This window comes from Canis lupus, chromosome 25 (assembly GCF_003254725.2).
Source record: "Canis lupus dingo isolate Sandy chromosome 25, ASM325472v2, whole genome shotgun sequence".
NCBI lineage: Eukaryota > Metazoa > Chordata > Mammalia > Carnivora > Canidae > Canis > Canis lupus.
Genome location: NC_064267.1, coordinates 4,184,337 through 4,201,571, shown reverse-complemented (window position 1 = coordinate 4,201,571; position 17,235 = coordinate 4,184,337). Strand labels below are relative to the sequence as shown.

Genomic DNA, 17,235 nt, shown 5'->3' with positions numbered 1-17,235 from the left:
AATGGAAGGAAAAAAACACAATATGTCATTAATTTACCCACTGGAAAGTCTGAAATGAAAAAGATAGATATTAACAATTGTTGACAAGGATGTAGAGAAATTCAAACCCTCATGTATTACTGGCACCGATGTAAAATGATGCAGGCATATTTTGGTAATCAACTTGACTATTTCTTAAAAAGTTATATGTAGACTTATTATATGACCTGCAATTCCCATCAGAGGTGAAATTATGTACATGTTTTCATTTCTCTTGGTTCAAAAAAATCAACTGACATTATAAAATTCCTTCCACTTCTCTTTATTTCACTTAGGGAGATAGAGTTTCTCAGCTTTCTCATCTGTAAATGCTGAAATTGGAATAGAATTGGTGCTGAATCCTGCCTTATTCTGGAAATGGAACACCTATAATACATATAATACAAATAATAATACAAATACTTGTACACATATACAAACTGTACAGGTATACTTGACAGAAATGTTCATAGAAATGTTATTTAAAATCACCAAAAAGCAAAAATAACCCAAACGTATATCAATCAACAGATGAATGGATTTTTGAAAATATAGTAAATCTATATAGGGGATATTATTCAACCCCCAAAATATTGCAATGTAGAGGAACTTCAGTAAAAGATGCCAAACATGAACATATATTGTATGATTCTATTTTTTTCATTTTTTTAATGGCAAATATTCAGAAAGTAGAGTAGTAGTTGCCTAGGGCTGGGATTGTTAATTAGAATTGACTGTAAATAGGCATGGGGTTTTTTTTAGGGTGATAGAAATGTTCTAAAATGAGATTATGATGATACAATTCTATAAATATAATAAAATTCAACTAATGTACATCTAAAATGAGTGAACTTTATGGAATATGTATTATATTTAAAGCAGTTTGAAAAATACCTCCTGGGCAAAGAGATTATTATAATTATCTGTATTTATAAGTATTTTAAGTTTGAATAAAAATTTATTGAACAAAGAATATATATTTATTGGAGATATATCTTGAAGAGATGACAGGGACTTTTTTCAATTAATTCATATACTTCTGGATGATAATTTCCAAAATGGGACATAATTCAGTTTCAATTCTATTCTAATTTTAATATTTATAAATGTAAAGGCTGAGAAACTCTGGCCACATAAACAAAATGAACTGATCTAGGTTGTCACTGGTGATATTACCTAATTGATCCCAGCTCATATTAAATTCAATAGAATGACTTGGTGTAAAATAAAACTCCTGCTAAGTACATTATTATGTTGAAAGCTAATGTGATAATTATAATCTAAAAGTTCTGCGTGAGGCTAGGTCTTCAATGTATGTCATTACACATTCCTTCCTTAAAGTTTTTGCATATGGAAAGTGTGAATTTGACCAAAGGTTAATAATTGTGATGTTTTTAGTACAGTATAATTTTCCCCTTTAGAACAAATAGTGGATACTGGCCAAATGCAGCATTTGAAAAACTGAGTACAAATGGATAAAAGTAATTTCTTATTCATAGAGTTGGAGATACTTAAGTAGGCTTTGTAAGTTTATATTTCCATATGAAATATTGAGTCTGTTCCTTAGCAAATATACTTACCCTTAAAAAATCCAACCTATTAAAGTATGGAAAATAATTCCTTTAATATTTCTTACTAGCCTGATTTGGCTTTGTTCTAGCTAAATTGATATTTTTAATATTACGTTACAAAGAAGCTAATGGCTGGTTCAGTAAAGTACCTCATTTTCTATACACTTAATATGCATAACAAAGTGGGGGGATAGAGTTTAAAACTAAACACCAAAATTATTCTTATAGCAACTGCATTGCTTTCAGAAAATCTTGGTAAGCCACTTAGAGTCAGGGTGAGGTCCCCAAGAACAGGCAAATAAAAGAAAATAAATCAAAGAATACTTATAGCATTTCGTAATACTGTTACATTAGAAATAAGCAGACTGGCAGCAGGTGGAGTGGAGAATGAGGAGCAGGGAAAACTGAAAGAGAGGAAAAGCAACATGGCAGATTGACAGAGGACTCAGAAGGAAAAAAAATTGCCTTATTTTGAATTTGAGGTTGTTTTTGCCATTATGATGAAGCCTACATTTCCAGAATCCTTCAGTGTAGTTTTCAAAAAATTCTTTGTGTTTTGTTTTGGTGACAAATTTCAAAAGAGCCTCAATACCCATCTTGTTTACATGGTCCAGAACAAGACAAATATGTGAATGATGCTGGGAGAATTCAGTTCACTGAATTAGGGAAAGTAAAGGCCCAGACCCAGAGGTGTCCTTAAGACTATAAACCCTGTGGGAGTTTCTGGACATCTCAAAGATTTTCTACGAGAGGTAGAGATGGAGCTCAAAGAAAATGTCAATGCCCTTCAGTCAGAGACCATCAAGAATATGCCTGAAGTTTGAACTTCTGTTTAAACACTGCTTGTCTTTTTATAGAAGAAATCTGTAAATAGAATGTAAAAGAATCCCTTGATAAGACACCAAAGCAGTTATCTTCAACATTATTAAAATGGTGGTTATATTTAAGTATTCCATGTATACTTATAAAGGTTTTTCAAGTTCTACATAATTAGCAATTATAAGAATAAAAACTAGAAGGTATCTTTAGTGCTGGTTGGCTGTGATACTAGCCCCTTCCCCTCTTGAGTATGTCACTTATTAGGAAGCTAAGAAGAAAAATGTGTGATGAATTGCTGGTAAAATCCACTGAACACCAGAATTCATTATTGGATATCCTGTTTATCTTAGAAGAATTCCCTCTGCAAAACAGCTAACACTTTTCTGGCAATATTCAGGCAATTTCAATGGAAAGATCTAGGTCTAGAAATTCCATCTTCAGCACTCTCAGTTCTTGGAGCTGGCCCCATCCCAGCCTGACTGCCCAAATAAACTGATGTTATAGCAGATAACTAGGAACACAATACTCAACAAAACACAAATTTGAATGCATCAGTTCATAGAGAGTTCATACGCAAAGATCCTGTTCATGAAATAAAAAAAGAAAGAAAAACAAAAGCCTGCTAATTTTGTGAGACTTTATAAAAATACACCAAGGGTTACATTCTTATAGTTAAAATTTTCAAGCGATTCTCTCCAGAAATTCCTTCTTCATCATTCACTCATATTATTTCCTGAACAGTTTATGTTTCTTAGTCGTCGTTGTCTTCTTGTTCTTGTTCTTCTTTTTGCCAGTTTGGATTTCTAATTGAAATTGTTTTTGTTTTTTGGGATCCCTGGGTGGCGCAGCGGTTTGGCGCCTGCCTTTGGCCCAGGGCGCGATCCTGGAGACCCGGGATCGAATCCCACGTCAGGCTCCCGGTGCATGGAGCCTGCTTCTCCCTCTGCCTATGTCTCTGCCCCTCTCTCTCTCTCTCTGTATGACTATCATAAATAAAAAAATAAAAAAAAAAAGAAATTGTTTTTGTTTTTAAAGATTTTATTTATTCATCACACACACACACACACACACACACACACACACACACACACAGGTAAAGACACAGGCAGAGGAAGAAGCAGGCTCCATGCAGGGAGCCCAATGTGGGACTTGATCCCGGGACTCCAGGATCATGCCCTGATTCAAAGAGCAGGTGCTAAACCCCTGAGCCACCCAGGGATCCCCTGAAATTGTTTCTTTAAAAATAAAATCTCTTTTCCTAAAGCAACACAAACTTTAAAAAGCATTCATCAACCTAATATAGCTGCAAAGACTTGGTGCCATGTGAAGATGAGAAATAAAATAAATTGAATTTACCTATGTTTTTTCTACAGGCTCAGTCTTTTTGGAACAATTGCTATTGTTATTACCAATAAAACAGTTGTTGGCTATTAAAAAATCACATTCAGGACAGAGGTGGAACTTGAAAATACCTGTTTCTTTTTAAAAGAGCCAGCTCTATCATCCAAAAAAAAAAAAAAATCTTTAATTTACATATAGACAAGTCCCTATGGTGTCAGATCACAGCATAACTAAACATCACTGAACTGTATTTAGTCGCAAGCCTTGCTTGTAACAGTGGGGGTGCTTCCTATGCACTACTGAAGTGATAGAAATTAAAATGCTAATGATACCCAGTTTTAAACAGCCCACAGAAACTACATATGTATTAAGCCTACTCTCAGAGTCTATAAATTACTCCATCAGAATATATTAAGTCAGGACTTTGGAACTTAACACTTTCAGATGAAAACAATTTTCATTAAATTTTCTGAAAAGTCAAATTTGGGGCCATAGTAGTGTCAGTTTTTTAAAGCTCAACTATATGGAAGGTCTCTGGGTGGTCATTTTAACTCCTTTATTTTATTTCCCTCCCCAATAAAGCAATAAGGAGGCTATCATTAGATCAAAAAATGAAAGCTCAGGAAGTTTAATATATTCCAAACAACACAGCTAATACATAACAAAGCCAAGATTCACAAAGATTGTTTTCGGAATTGCTATTTTGTCAAAATTGATGGTTTGTTGAAGAACTATTACTGTATGTTCAGGATGAGTAGTTTTCATATATTATCTTTGAATTCCCCCCTCTCCCAAACCATACAGAATAAAGTTTGTTAACACTAAGTAACATGATCAAATTCTCACAATCGGTAAGTGGTAGAACTATAATTTAAACTGGAGTTTTTTGTGGGGGCACCTGGATGGCTCAGTTGGCTAAGCATCTACCTTCGGCTCAGGTCATGATCCCCGGCTCAGGTCCTGGGATTAAAACCCGCATTGGGCTCCTTGCTTAGCAGAGAGTCTGCTTCTCCCTCTCCCTCTGCCTGCTGCTCCTGCTTGTGCTCTCTCTCTCTCTCTCTCAGTCAAATAAATAAAATCTTTTTTAAAAAACCCTGGAGTTGGGGATCCCTGGGTGGCTCAGCGGTTTGGCGCCTGCCTTTGACCCAGGGTGCGGTCCTGGAGTCCCGGAATCGAGTCCTGCATCGGGCTCCCGGCGTGGAGCCTGCTTCTCCCTTCTCCTGTGTCTCTGCCTCCCTCTCTCTCTCTCTCTGTGTGTCTATCATGAATAAATAAATAAATCTTAAAAAAAAAAAAACCCTGGAGTTTTAGACTTTAAAACCTTTCTACTGTAACACAGTATCTTATAGTTGGTTATCCAGTTCCCAAAGATAACATACTTTGGAAGAATCTGAAACATCCTGGGACAGAGAAAATTTTGCCATGACTACAAATTTGCTGGTTTCTTTTTTTTTAGCTCTAAAAATATACACTAGAATCATGGACTATCAAATGAACTCATGTTTGAATCCTAGCAGTCTTACCTACTGCCTAATAAATTTGGGCAATTTCCCCTCAGCGCTTCAGTTCTCACCTTTGGTAACTGGGGTAACAACAGCTACTTCATAAGACTATGCTAAGGATTAAATAAGATAATGCAGAGTTCTGTACCTCATAAGAGGCAACCAGTTGGTGTGGTCAAGAGCACAGACCTTAAAACCAGCTGCCTGAGTTCAAATTCTCAATCTGTCATTGATTGCCTCTGTAATCTTGGGCAAATTTACTTTATTCATCTGTGCCACCGTAATAATAACTATTTCATGAGTTAGTATGTGAAAAATGCTTAGGATAAAAATTATTCCATTAAATCAGATGTGCCTGGCACATTGTAAGTACTATTTAAGAGGCTGTTAAATTTTAAAAATACACTTTGAACACAGCAGATGCTGAATAAATGGTAGCTATTTTACTCCGCAATCACTTGGGCAATTTTAAAATAATATATACGTATATACTTCCACTGATACTTAACTTTTTTATCTTTGGAGAAAATTCCTCCATTTCCATTAAAATAACATGTAAAACTGAATCTACAGCCCAGAATAATTAGTCTTAGAGTTACCCTAATAGATTCCCTGAACTTGGGGAGGGAGAAGAGACATGAAGGGAGAGGAAGGTGTTAGGGGGTCTTTCAGATTTGCGGTTAAGCAACTGGACATGCTATTTACTGAGATGGGAGTAAATCCTCTACAATAGATGATTGTACCAACGAGAAAGGGGGAGAGAAAGAGAACTAATAATTGTTTGGTATCTCCCAGGTACCGAGAATTATTTTGTGTCCATATTACCTCATTTCGCTCTCAGAAATGCCCTAAGGGTATTGCCCTCTCTGTTTTACAGATCTGTGAAAATCTCTGAAGAAGCATGTTGTGCCTTAGAGGCAAGTGAATCAATTTGTCAAATAAAAGTTTATTGCATATGGTGGTAAGAATTTTTTTTAGCTCTCACACCTTCCCCCTACCCTTAAGTTCTGAATGTTCACATCAATATTTACATTGGTGTGTTAGAGTAATCACTACTTTCAACCCAAAGTGACACTTTCCTATTCCCATTAGTCCTTTAATATCTCCATGGACAAAGAACCTTTAGAAATGCCAGGGAGGCTTTAGAAAGTTTAGTTATAACTTGACAATCTGTAATAGTTAGATTACTCTGCCCAGAAATGTCACGGGAGTTCCTGTCTTTCTCCAATACTTACCGTTACACACAGACATACTATCATAGAGCTAAAATTCAGTTTAATGATACTGCACATTAACCTAGTAATGTTGTCATATCGATTTCACCGTTGATATAATGTAATTGGTTTCAACTGGAAGCAAATCAAAGTATATATGTTTCTATTTCAATCTTCTGAATAACTCATGCCATTTGTATTCCCTGAAATTTTGGGGAACAAAATGCTTTAAACAGAACCTCATTTGGTCAAAAGAATTTGTCTTTTTAAGAGTGGTATTTCTGAACTCTCTAACAACAACAACAAAAGTTCTTTTTTTTAAATTTTTTAATTTATGATAGGCACACAGTGAGAGAGAAAGAGAGAGAGAGAGAGAGAGAGAGAGAGAGAGAGAGAGGCAGAGACATCGGCAGAGGGAGAAGCAGGCTCCATGCACCAGGAGCCCAACGTGGGATTCGATCCCGGGTCTCCAGGATCGCGCCCTGGGCCAAAGGCAGGCGCTAAACCGCTGTGCCACCCAGGGATCCCAACAACAAAAGTTCTGAGTCATAGAATCCATGAAGTTTTCAAACAAAACCACCACCAAAGCAAATTTCCCATCCATTTTTCAAATTCACCATAGGGCAAATATTATTTAGAACCATATTAAAATGCTGATAAAAGCATTTTCACATGGTTCCACCTAATAGATCATAAAGAGCATAGTTCATAAATCTTAAGGAACATTAACTATCATAGTTATTTTTAAAATCCCTTCATTCTTTAAAAGTCTTCTTTTTATTTGAATGGAAAACCAAAACTGAAAACTCACTAAACCTTACTATTTATTGCCACTACTTATGTTTCCTATTATATTACAATATTCTTATAATCAAGCTCTACTAGTTACAACAGAAATATTTACAATTGATATTTTTGCTCTTTGGTTTTAAGATCAACTCTTGTCATCGTGAATATCAATGATAAACATTTTATGCTTGTGGATGCTTTACGAGTTGTCAGCATAATTATGCAGATACTATGTTGTGCAATCCCTATGACCTTTCATTCTAGGCAGGCATTTATTATCACTCCAGCCCTCGCACTGAACATGGGCAAATATTATCCATGTATTACAGAAAAAGAAGTGAGGTGACCTTCCTGGAGGGGCCAGGCTAAATCCAGATCTCATGAGTCATCACTGAGTGCAATGTATTAACTACATCTCTATTAAACAACCTGTCCAGTAGTGACAGTCATTAAACAAAACATGCATTCCAATATTACACTCCGAAGGAAGCATGGCTGTCAGATGGGGTCATACCTCAGGACGCAAAATCCCTACTCCCTCTCTCCCCTGGCTTTTCCTGAACTCCAGCTCCTCTCAGGCAGCCTTCACACTATGGAAAAGAGAAAGCTCAGAGCTTTGGCCAGGTGGAAGCTGAAGGGGCAGTGAGTGTGGGCCCTTCCCTCTACCAAGCTCACTCACCATAACGGTTGCTTGGTGCCCAAGAAGACCCCACAGCCTGCTGCCTCTTAGCTGCTAACCCAAACCCAGCAGAAGAAAACAGACCATAACATGGAATAGGAAGATTTTTTTTTAATGAGATTTTGTTCACAGAGAACTTAAAAATTAGTATCCTACTCTATGGATCTTTTTGATACTAATTTTCTGTTGGTGATAATGAACATGGTGGAAACACAGGATTGTCAAGAACAGGATTTTGCATCCTTCGATGTGCATACACATCCTCTGAATACTTTGAAAAACAGATTTCTCTTCAGTAGGTTTGAGGTGGAGCCTGGAATGCTATATTTCTGGCAAGCCCCCACAGGATGCCAATGTTGCTGGTCCCCAGACCAAATATTGAGCAGCATGGAACCAAATCACTTCTAACAGTCCTTATATTCTCCAGAATCTGTGAGAATGGGATAAGTCTGAAGATTATTAATGATTTTATTTTTCCTGAAAGCAACAACCAAAAAACAATCTAACTGATCTTATTTTTTCCCTTATTAATTTTTTCAGTGGAAGTATGTGAATGAAACAATTTGTTCTCCCAGTGTCTTGGGAATAAATCAGGTGTTGGGTTGAATAGGCATTTCTTCCTCTCTTCGATCCCCAGTGCTGCAGAGAAGGGCTGAGCTGCTTCCTGTGGGTTCATCCCCTTCTCAGAATTTTCCTGTCTAATCTTCTCTGCCTTTGCCTGATTTTTTCTTCTATAAAGATTTAGCGGTTTTATTGATTGGAGACAGATTTTAGCAGGAATGTCACAGTAGTTTTAGCTTGTGCAGTTGGTTGCATTCTTTTAAAATTAGCCTGAAATTAGATCACTGCTTAAGAGAGCCATAAAAATAATTATCAGTGCACAATATCTTACTCTAAATTATTTGGCTGCTTTGGGTCAGCCCAATCTAAATGCTGCAGCCTTGATTTTATTTTTAACATTTTATTTTGAAACCAAAGACTCAGAAGAAGATGCAAAAATAGTGGTCTCATGTACTTTTCAGCCAGCTTCCCCCAAAATAACATCTTACAAAACCATCATATATTATTAAAAACAGGAAATCTACACAGACACAGTAAACTGGACAGCAAGACTTATTTGGATTTTTGCCAGTTTTTACATGCATTCTTTTTTTGGGGGGAGGGGAGCATACAGGACCATGAAATTATACAGATTCATGTACCCACCACCACAATCTGATTGTGAAAGGCCAGTATCCCCAGGATTCTGTCCAGCCCTACTCAGTTCTCATTCTTCACACTGTCCGTGAACCTTCTCATCCATGATCATGACGTTAGCCACCTTTTGTATTTGCATAATTCCCAAATTGATCACCCTCACCTCTCTCTTGGGCTCTATTCCTAACCCTTCCATGACCTATTTCTGGACACCCACTGGATATTTTATCTGCACTTCACACTTCAACTATTCAAAACTGAACCAGTATCCCTTCATTTTTAAACTTTTCTGTCTATGGGGATATTGCATCCTGTAACCCAAGCCAGAGTGCCCAGGGATCATCCTAGATGTATTCATCAGCCATATCTCACCTTCACATAATAAACACAACTGATACTCATTTAGCAGCTACCATGTGCCACACATTCAGCTCACTTTATCCTGAGAGCAACCCTAAGCTTTATCAGAAATGGCTCCAAGTTCCCTGAAGACTAAAACTTGTACAGTTTTAGGATCCCTTTTAAAGAAAAAGAACAGAAAAATACAAATATCAGGAAATCTTGCAGTACGCTATACTGTGGATGAACCCTGAAGAAAGATGTTGTGCTAAGTGAACAAAGCCAGTCATAAAAGGACAAATTGCATGATTCTATTTACATAAGATATTTGAAATTGTTAAACTCATAGAATCAGAGACTAGCACGGTGGTTACTGGGGGGAGTTGCTAATCAATGTGTATGAAGTTTCAGCTACACAAGATGAATAAATTCTAGAGATCTATGCAACATGGTGCCATCGTTAACACTGTATTGTACACTTAAATTTTTTAAGAGGATAGAGCTCATGTTGAGTTATTTTTTTTCACAAGAAACTAAAATTTAAAAAAGAAAATTACAAATACCAAATTAGTACTTACAAAAATAAATACTTGGAATGCCACAAGTGATGGGTCCTGAAAATTGACCTTTATTCATTTCATGACACAACCGCTCCCAAGGCAGGGGCTATTCTTACTTCTGTTTTATGATAAGACAATTGAGGCACAGAAAGTTTGCATACTTAACTTGACCAGGGTCTTCCTGCGTGGGAAGGCCCATCACCTGGTGGGCTCCTATGTGATCTTCCTGCCACTAAACAATTCTCCTTTGTCCATTCTCCATTCTGACCCCAGAAGCATCTGTGCATAGACCATGTCTCTCCTGTTCAGAATCTGTACTTAGTTTTTTATTACTTTTAGGATAAGAGACTCTTTTGCATGACTTCTGGGCTGTCTCTGGCACTTGATGCTGTGGGATGCTGAAGTGCCAATGTCTCTCCAATACTTCACACTTCAGCTCCTTTCCATATGCCTTTCCCACTGCCAGGATTGCTCTCTTCCCCTTCCCTCTACCCTCAATGCTCTTTATTATTTTTTTCCAAATTAGAAATAGCATTATTAGTCACTTTTAGCTTATAAGAGTAACACATAGTTAAAAATGAAAAATATATATATACAATACAAAAAAGCAGGAACATTAAATGAAAATCACCAGGTCTATAAACCCATTATCTGGGAAGAACCACTATTAACAATTTAGTATATACACTTCCCATATTTCCTGCATGTCAGAGAGAGTGTGTGTGTGTGTGTGTGTGTGTGTGTTTTAGTCTATAAAATTGGGAGATGTTACTATGTTTTCTTTTAAGATTTTATTTATTCACGAGAGACACAGAGAGAGAAGCAGAGACATAGGCAGAGGGAGAAGCAGGCTCCTCGCAGGGAGCCTGATTCCAGACTGAGATCATGCCATGAGCCGAAGGCAGATGCTCAACCACTGAGCCAGCCAGGTGTCAGTTTTTGTTTTTGTTTCATTTTTATCAATCTACCAGACTCTTGCCCCAAATATTTTGTTGTTGTTAGTTTAATGTATCTCTTTGGTAACTGGGAAGGCCAAGCATCTCTTTATGTGTTTCTTCTATTAAGAACTGCCAAAGGATATGTATCCTTCTCTATTAAGCTTCTACTAAAGATATTGGTTATGTATGTTAGACTATTATTTCAACTTTATCCTTAGTCCTTTGACTTTGTAATGATGTAATTTGGAATGATTTAATTTCATATACTGTTGGTATCATTAGAATAACAACCACATATTTTTATCTCTGTAGCACCACAATCTAGTACAATGCCTGCAAGAATAGGTGGTCAACAAGTATTTGTAGAATGAATGAGTGGACTAAAGTTACATCACCTCATTTTAGGGTGCCCAATATATTGGGGATAAAGTCTCATCCTCTGATTTCCTTTTCCTTTTTTACACAGAACCAAGAGCCAAATCCTATGAATTTCACCTTCAAAATGCTTTAAACATCCCACTATTGCCACTCTAGTTCAAACTACTGTCATCCCTTACCTAATTTCTGTCATAGGTTTCTCTTTCTGGTCTCTCTAACTCAATCTTTACTCCATCTGTGACCACAGTTTTCTAAAATAAAATCTGTTCACTTCATTCTCCTGTTTAAATTCCTTGAATCATTCTATACTGCCTGGAGAACAAATGTAAAATCTTTAAAAAATGGTCTAAGAGTCTCCATAAAAATCAGGTCGGATTTCCCATCTCAACTTCATTTCTTCTTCCTCCCTCTCTTTACACCTCCTGTGCTCTAGCCACACTACACTTTCAGCTGTTCGAGAACAAACTATGCTTTCTGTATTCTTTGCTTTCTAGATCTATTCCAAATGCCGCAATTGCCGTGGAAACTTGTCCTCTCTCTCCACTAAGATTATCACACTACTATCACCACCATCAGCACCACCAGTACCACCATAACCATCCTTGCCTTGGGCACCTTTCTCTAAATTTCTGTACTTCCTCATTATTTTGAAGATAATCTTACATTTCTCTCTCTATTCCATCTTCCTGCCTGGATAGGAATTCTGGTTCAGCAATTTTAAAGAAACAAATATCTGAGTACCTATTTATGATGCTCAACTCAGTTTCCAGCTGAAATTTTGAGCACAGCTGAGTTCTGAAAATATATTAGTTATAAAAGGCTAAAAGCCTACACGTACTTTTTTTGCAATTTTAAAATAGTGTAATTGGAGCTCCTCTTAGAGCAGGGGATCTGAGAACAAACGGGGAGGTAGAAGTCAGTATTTTCTCAGCCTTGTTAGTTAAACAGGCAAAGGAGAAGCAAGCTTCCCTGGTTACATCTTCTCACTCGCCAGTGTGATTATATAGTCCTTAACCTAAAGAATTTTTGGTTCAAACATAACAATAGATACATATTAAAATTACTTTTATTAAGCTTTAAAAACATAATACAGTCTCTGAATAAATGTGAATAATCATTTGCCTCGACAAATTTACAGTCCATAATTTCTTTGTGTATTCCCTATTCTTGCTGGAACATGGCTGAAGTCTAAATATTATCAACAAGAAAAGGATTCAATACATATATATTACTATTCATAAGCTAAAATGATCATGGGAACAAAATACTAAAGCTCATTATTTTTCTTTCAAAGAAATTATCAGTTTAAGGTATTTTAAACATGTCAACAAAAAATACTGTTTCTTTTGTTGCTTCCTATCTCCTTTCCATTTTACCCACATGAGTCAGGTCTTCCTTAGCTGCTGAGATACAGGAATAAACGGGCATATCCTCTCCCCTCACTGGGCTTACATGAGCTTCCAAATAAACAAAAACCAATCTGGAAAATTTTTGAGGAAGAAGGGCCATCAAAAATAAAATAGAATTTCAGCATTTAGAGCATGCTTATCAATCATTGAAATGGACTATTACTTCCCCAAATTTCCAAATTTGCAGCCAAGATATTTTTATTCCTCCTTACTTTAAAAAATTTGACAATAGGAAGTTATTTCTAATAAGTCATTTTATGTCTTTCCTGCTAGAGTTGCAAGCTTAAGTGTCAGAATCTAAAACATCTTGTCAACTTAATCAGTTCATTATGTGTCAAATGCAGTATTTAGAGAAGTCAAGCTATCTGCATATTTAGATGTTTGTTTTATATTTTCCAATCAATTTTTACTAAAGTGAAAATTTAAAAGCCTAATGTATCAAACCATAAGTTTCTTGAGCATAAAAATAATGTATTAAAAAACAAATTGCAGGGGTTTTTTTCCTTCACATACTTCCATGTTTCTTTAAATTAAATCAGCTATTGATTTGCTTCTAAGGTCATTGTTCCATATCTTTTTCTCCCAAGTGTTGACATCTTGTCCACATCACTGTTTATTAAGATTTTATATAGCAAGAGGCCCAGACAGAACGAATAAACCATATTAACTCACTTAGTCACTTAAAAGCCATTGCAGAAGCTACAGTAGGAAAAATATAGAATTATTAGTATTGCAAAGGAGAGACATAGTTTTATACTCTTCAAGATAATTGGTGTCATAGTATTAGCAGACACCTTAGTTATATGACATATAACATTTTGTCTCCAAATCTTGGTGTGATTTCACCACTGCTTTTTGTTGTTGTTGTTAATTTGGGTTTTCATTTTCATTTGGAACCATAACTTATCCCAGTTATGAAGGCTGCCTGGACTCTGATTTGGAATGTTTCCCAACCCAGGCATTATCCTCTTCGAAAATAATCTTTGCCCAGACCAGAAATATATAAGGATCTGGGTTGCCATGCTTGACTTCAGGGTGACTCGAACATGACTTTGTGTCTTAACTCTCATTACTCCTAAATGTAAAGGAAAAATCAAAGTATTCAACTCTCATCTGGCAAACAGGAAAATTTCCCTCTGATTTCCATTACCTGTTTCCCTCATCCCTCTCGCACATTCACTCAGTAATTCACCAAATATCCACGGAGCCCAGCACTTCAGGAAGCATTGAGACACGGACCCAGGTTTGACTCTCCATCCCTCTGCCTTCTGAGGATGTTGAGGCCAGGGAGAGGATGGGACAGACCTTAAAATACAAAGTGCTCCTTTAAGTGCCTTCTGAAAGGTAGGATACTGTGCATAAGTAAAATAATAGTGATCCATAATCACAGTAAAGTTTATTCCTTTACCTACTCACGAGCAATCCTTCCTAGGCAAGTCACTTATGATTTCCTTCCAGAATTGAAGAATGCATTCCCAGAAGGAAGGTGTGGCTGCTGCTGGTGCTATGCTGGGCATGGGGGCAGGAAGAAGCAGGGAGTGAAAGACTCTTTCATTCCCTTGACAAAGGCAGCCTTGCAGCTGGGGCCCTGGTCTGCTCTGCTAAGCCTTGGCCTCTTGAGAAAGAGCATGTGTTCCTCTCATGATCTGAGACTTAGCCACTAGCCTCTGACAGCAGCCAGGAGATGTGGAAGACAGTTAAATGACCCATTTAATTTTATAAAATGTGGGTCAACATTTTATTTTCCCTCCAAATCAGGACTATCTACTGAACTTAAAACTTTTACCTATAATCCCTCTACCTTAGAACCACGATGGTGAATTTCTGAGTAACCTGGGCATGTCAATATATACTTACCCCATCAGCTTCCTCATCTGTAAAACAAGAAGGTGGTAACAGATGTTCCTAAGGTTCCTTCCAAATGAAAACAAATATGATTTTTAAATCAAGAGAATTTCAAGCGACCCACACTTGACTGTCAAGGAAAAGAATATATATATATATACAGTATAAAAATATATAAAATATATATTAATATATATTATATATAATAAATATAAAATATAAGATACTTTTATGTGTATATATATTTATATATATATAAAAGATATTTGCCTGTTTCCCTATCAGCCTTTTTCTATCATTTTAGATGACTTCTTATAACTCAGTGAGTGCGCTGTGTGTTTGTTATTCCTCCACTAACACCCTGGCTTAAAACAAGCAAAAATGTAAAGGTTTCTATTCTAATCCAAAATTTTAAATGTGGACACACGCACATAGCCTGGGATGCAGCATGAAAATGAAAGCCCAGATGAAATGTAACTCAGTAGTTACATTAGAATCACCTAGCTAATTTGGTAGGTAAAGGCAAAGCCCAAGAGTTAATGTTTTTAAAAAGTTCTAAATGATATTGATGCTGCTGGTCCAGGACCACATTTTGAAAACCACTGGTTTTTAGCAGAATTCCCATGGAGACCTATCTCCAGCATCTGTTCTCTTCAGATCCCTTCAAGTCAGGACGTGCCTCAGACAAGAGTTTCTCTCCACCCCGCCCCCCCAATCCCAGTGTTTGTCAAATGTCAGCAAGTCCTGATGATAATGGTGTTTTTCTTCATGTCAAAGCATTTCCCACCTATCCCAATCGCCCACCAATTTCTCTGCTCCCTTGACTATTTCCTTGACAGGATTTCAAGCCACTGTGAAACTTGCATTTTAATACTCAGCATGATGTTTTTCTTTTGTTTTGTTTTCTTTTTTGCAGATTAAGAACTATCATTAGTGGGTATCCCTTTCTAATACCTGGGCCACTGTGATCCAAAAGTCTGCCAAAAGTTCTGTGCTCCCAGAACACAAAAGAAATGGAGAGGCCAGTCAGGTCAGGGTGGTGAAGCAGAATGTTTGCAGCGTGTTTAGCTAACGTGCATAGAGGCGCAGTGTCTGTTGTACCAAGTGTTTGTCTTTGCCTTAAGCAGGATCTAAGCCTAAGACGGTGAAAAGAAGGATTCTGTTTAAAATTTTCATTTTGTGGGATTTGAGTACATAGTCTTTAGTAACAGAGAAATACTCCTGATCACAGGAAATGCGTTTCAATTAATGTTTCTTTATAATCAATGTGTTCTCAGGTCCCTATACACTAAGAGGGGTCTAGAGAATAAATTACTCTGGAAGTCTATGGTATGGCCATAAAGAAGAAGAAGGGGTGTTTGTATGAAATAAAAAACAGCGCTGGGTTGCGGCCGCCGCCGCCGCTGCCGCCATCGTGCCAGCCCCTCGGGTCTCAACAAGGCCGGGTGACGCTCCAGAAAGGGAGACAAGCCAATTTGGGAGCAGATTGCATCCAGCTTCATTCAGCAATACTACCAGTTATTTGATAACGACAGAACCCAACTAGGCGCAATTTATATTGATGCATCATGCCTTACGTGGGAAGGACAGCAGTTCCAGGGGAAAGCTGCCATTGTGCAGAAGTTGTCTAGCCTTCCGTTCCAGAAAATCCAGCACAGCATCACGGCACAGGACCATCAGCCCACGCCAGATAGCTGCATCATCAGCATGGTAGTGGGCCCCTCAAGGCTGATGAAGACCCCATCATGGGGTTCCACCAGATGTTCCTACTAAAGAACATCAGTGATGCTTGGGTTTGCACCAATGACATGTTCAGGCTTGCCCTGCACAACTTCGGCTGACCTCTTCCCAGCCAGGCACTCATGCTGTTTCCTCCTCCTTCCTCTTCCTGATAACTATTCACACTCCTCCAGATGCTCCAAATATCATACACAAATGAGCAGGGCCGCGGTGGGAGCGGGCGCAGTGCGCTGCTACTACCGAGGTATTGTGCATGATGTTTGGATGCTAGAATAGTTGCATCTGACAGGAGAAGTTTGTGTGGTACCAGCGCATGCCTTGGAAAGACTTAAGTAATGCAAAAGGTTGTCTTTTTTTTTTTTTTTTTTTAATCTACTGACAAGTTGCTCTAGTAATCCAAAGAAGTAAAGGAGAAAGCAGCTGCCTCACCGCCCAGATATTGATTTGTTCTGATGTTTCAATGGCTCATGATATAATAAAACCACAAAAATTTTCTTAAAAAAAATAAAATAAAAAACAATTTCTTGAGGTATTTATATGACTTAATTTCTTAAAAGGCTGATACATTATGCTAGAGGTGTAGTTATGTACCCTATTCTCTTTTTATGTGCCAGTATGAGGAGTCATGCCTGATATCCTGTTAGAGTGCCAGCATTTAAACAAAACAAAACAATTCTAGAGGCTTATTTAGCAGCCCTCCTTCTTTTTTAAAGTAAATGTACCCTCAACATGGGGCTGAAACTCACAATCCTGAGATTAAGAGTCACATGCCTTACTAGCTGAGCCAGCCAGTTGCCCCATTAGTGGCCCTCTTTCAAGATGATAAAGCAAGGTCAGTTCCCGTTACCTGCCCCTCCTTCCCCCTTCCCTTCCTGCTCATAAAGAGAGTCTTGGCA

General features: G+C 37.5%; 1 pseudogene; it reads left to right on the top strand.

The window, feature by feature from the left end:
* Nucleotides 1-2,347: 2,347 nt before the first annotated feature.
* On the top strand, nt 2,348-16,777 carry LOC112669398 (nuclear transport factor 2-like; annotated as a pseudogene).
* The last annotated feature ends 458 nt before the right edge of the window (nt 16,778-17,235 follow it).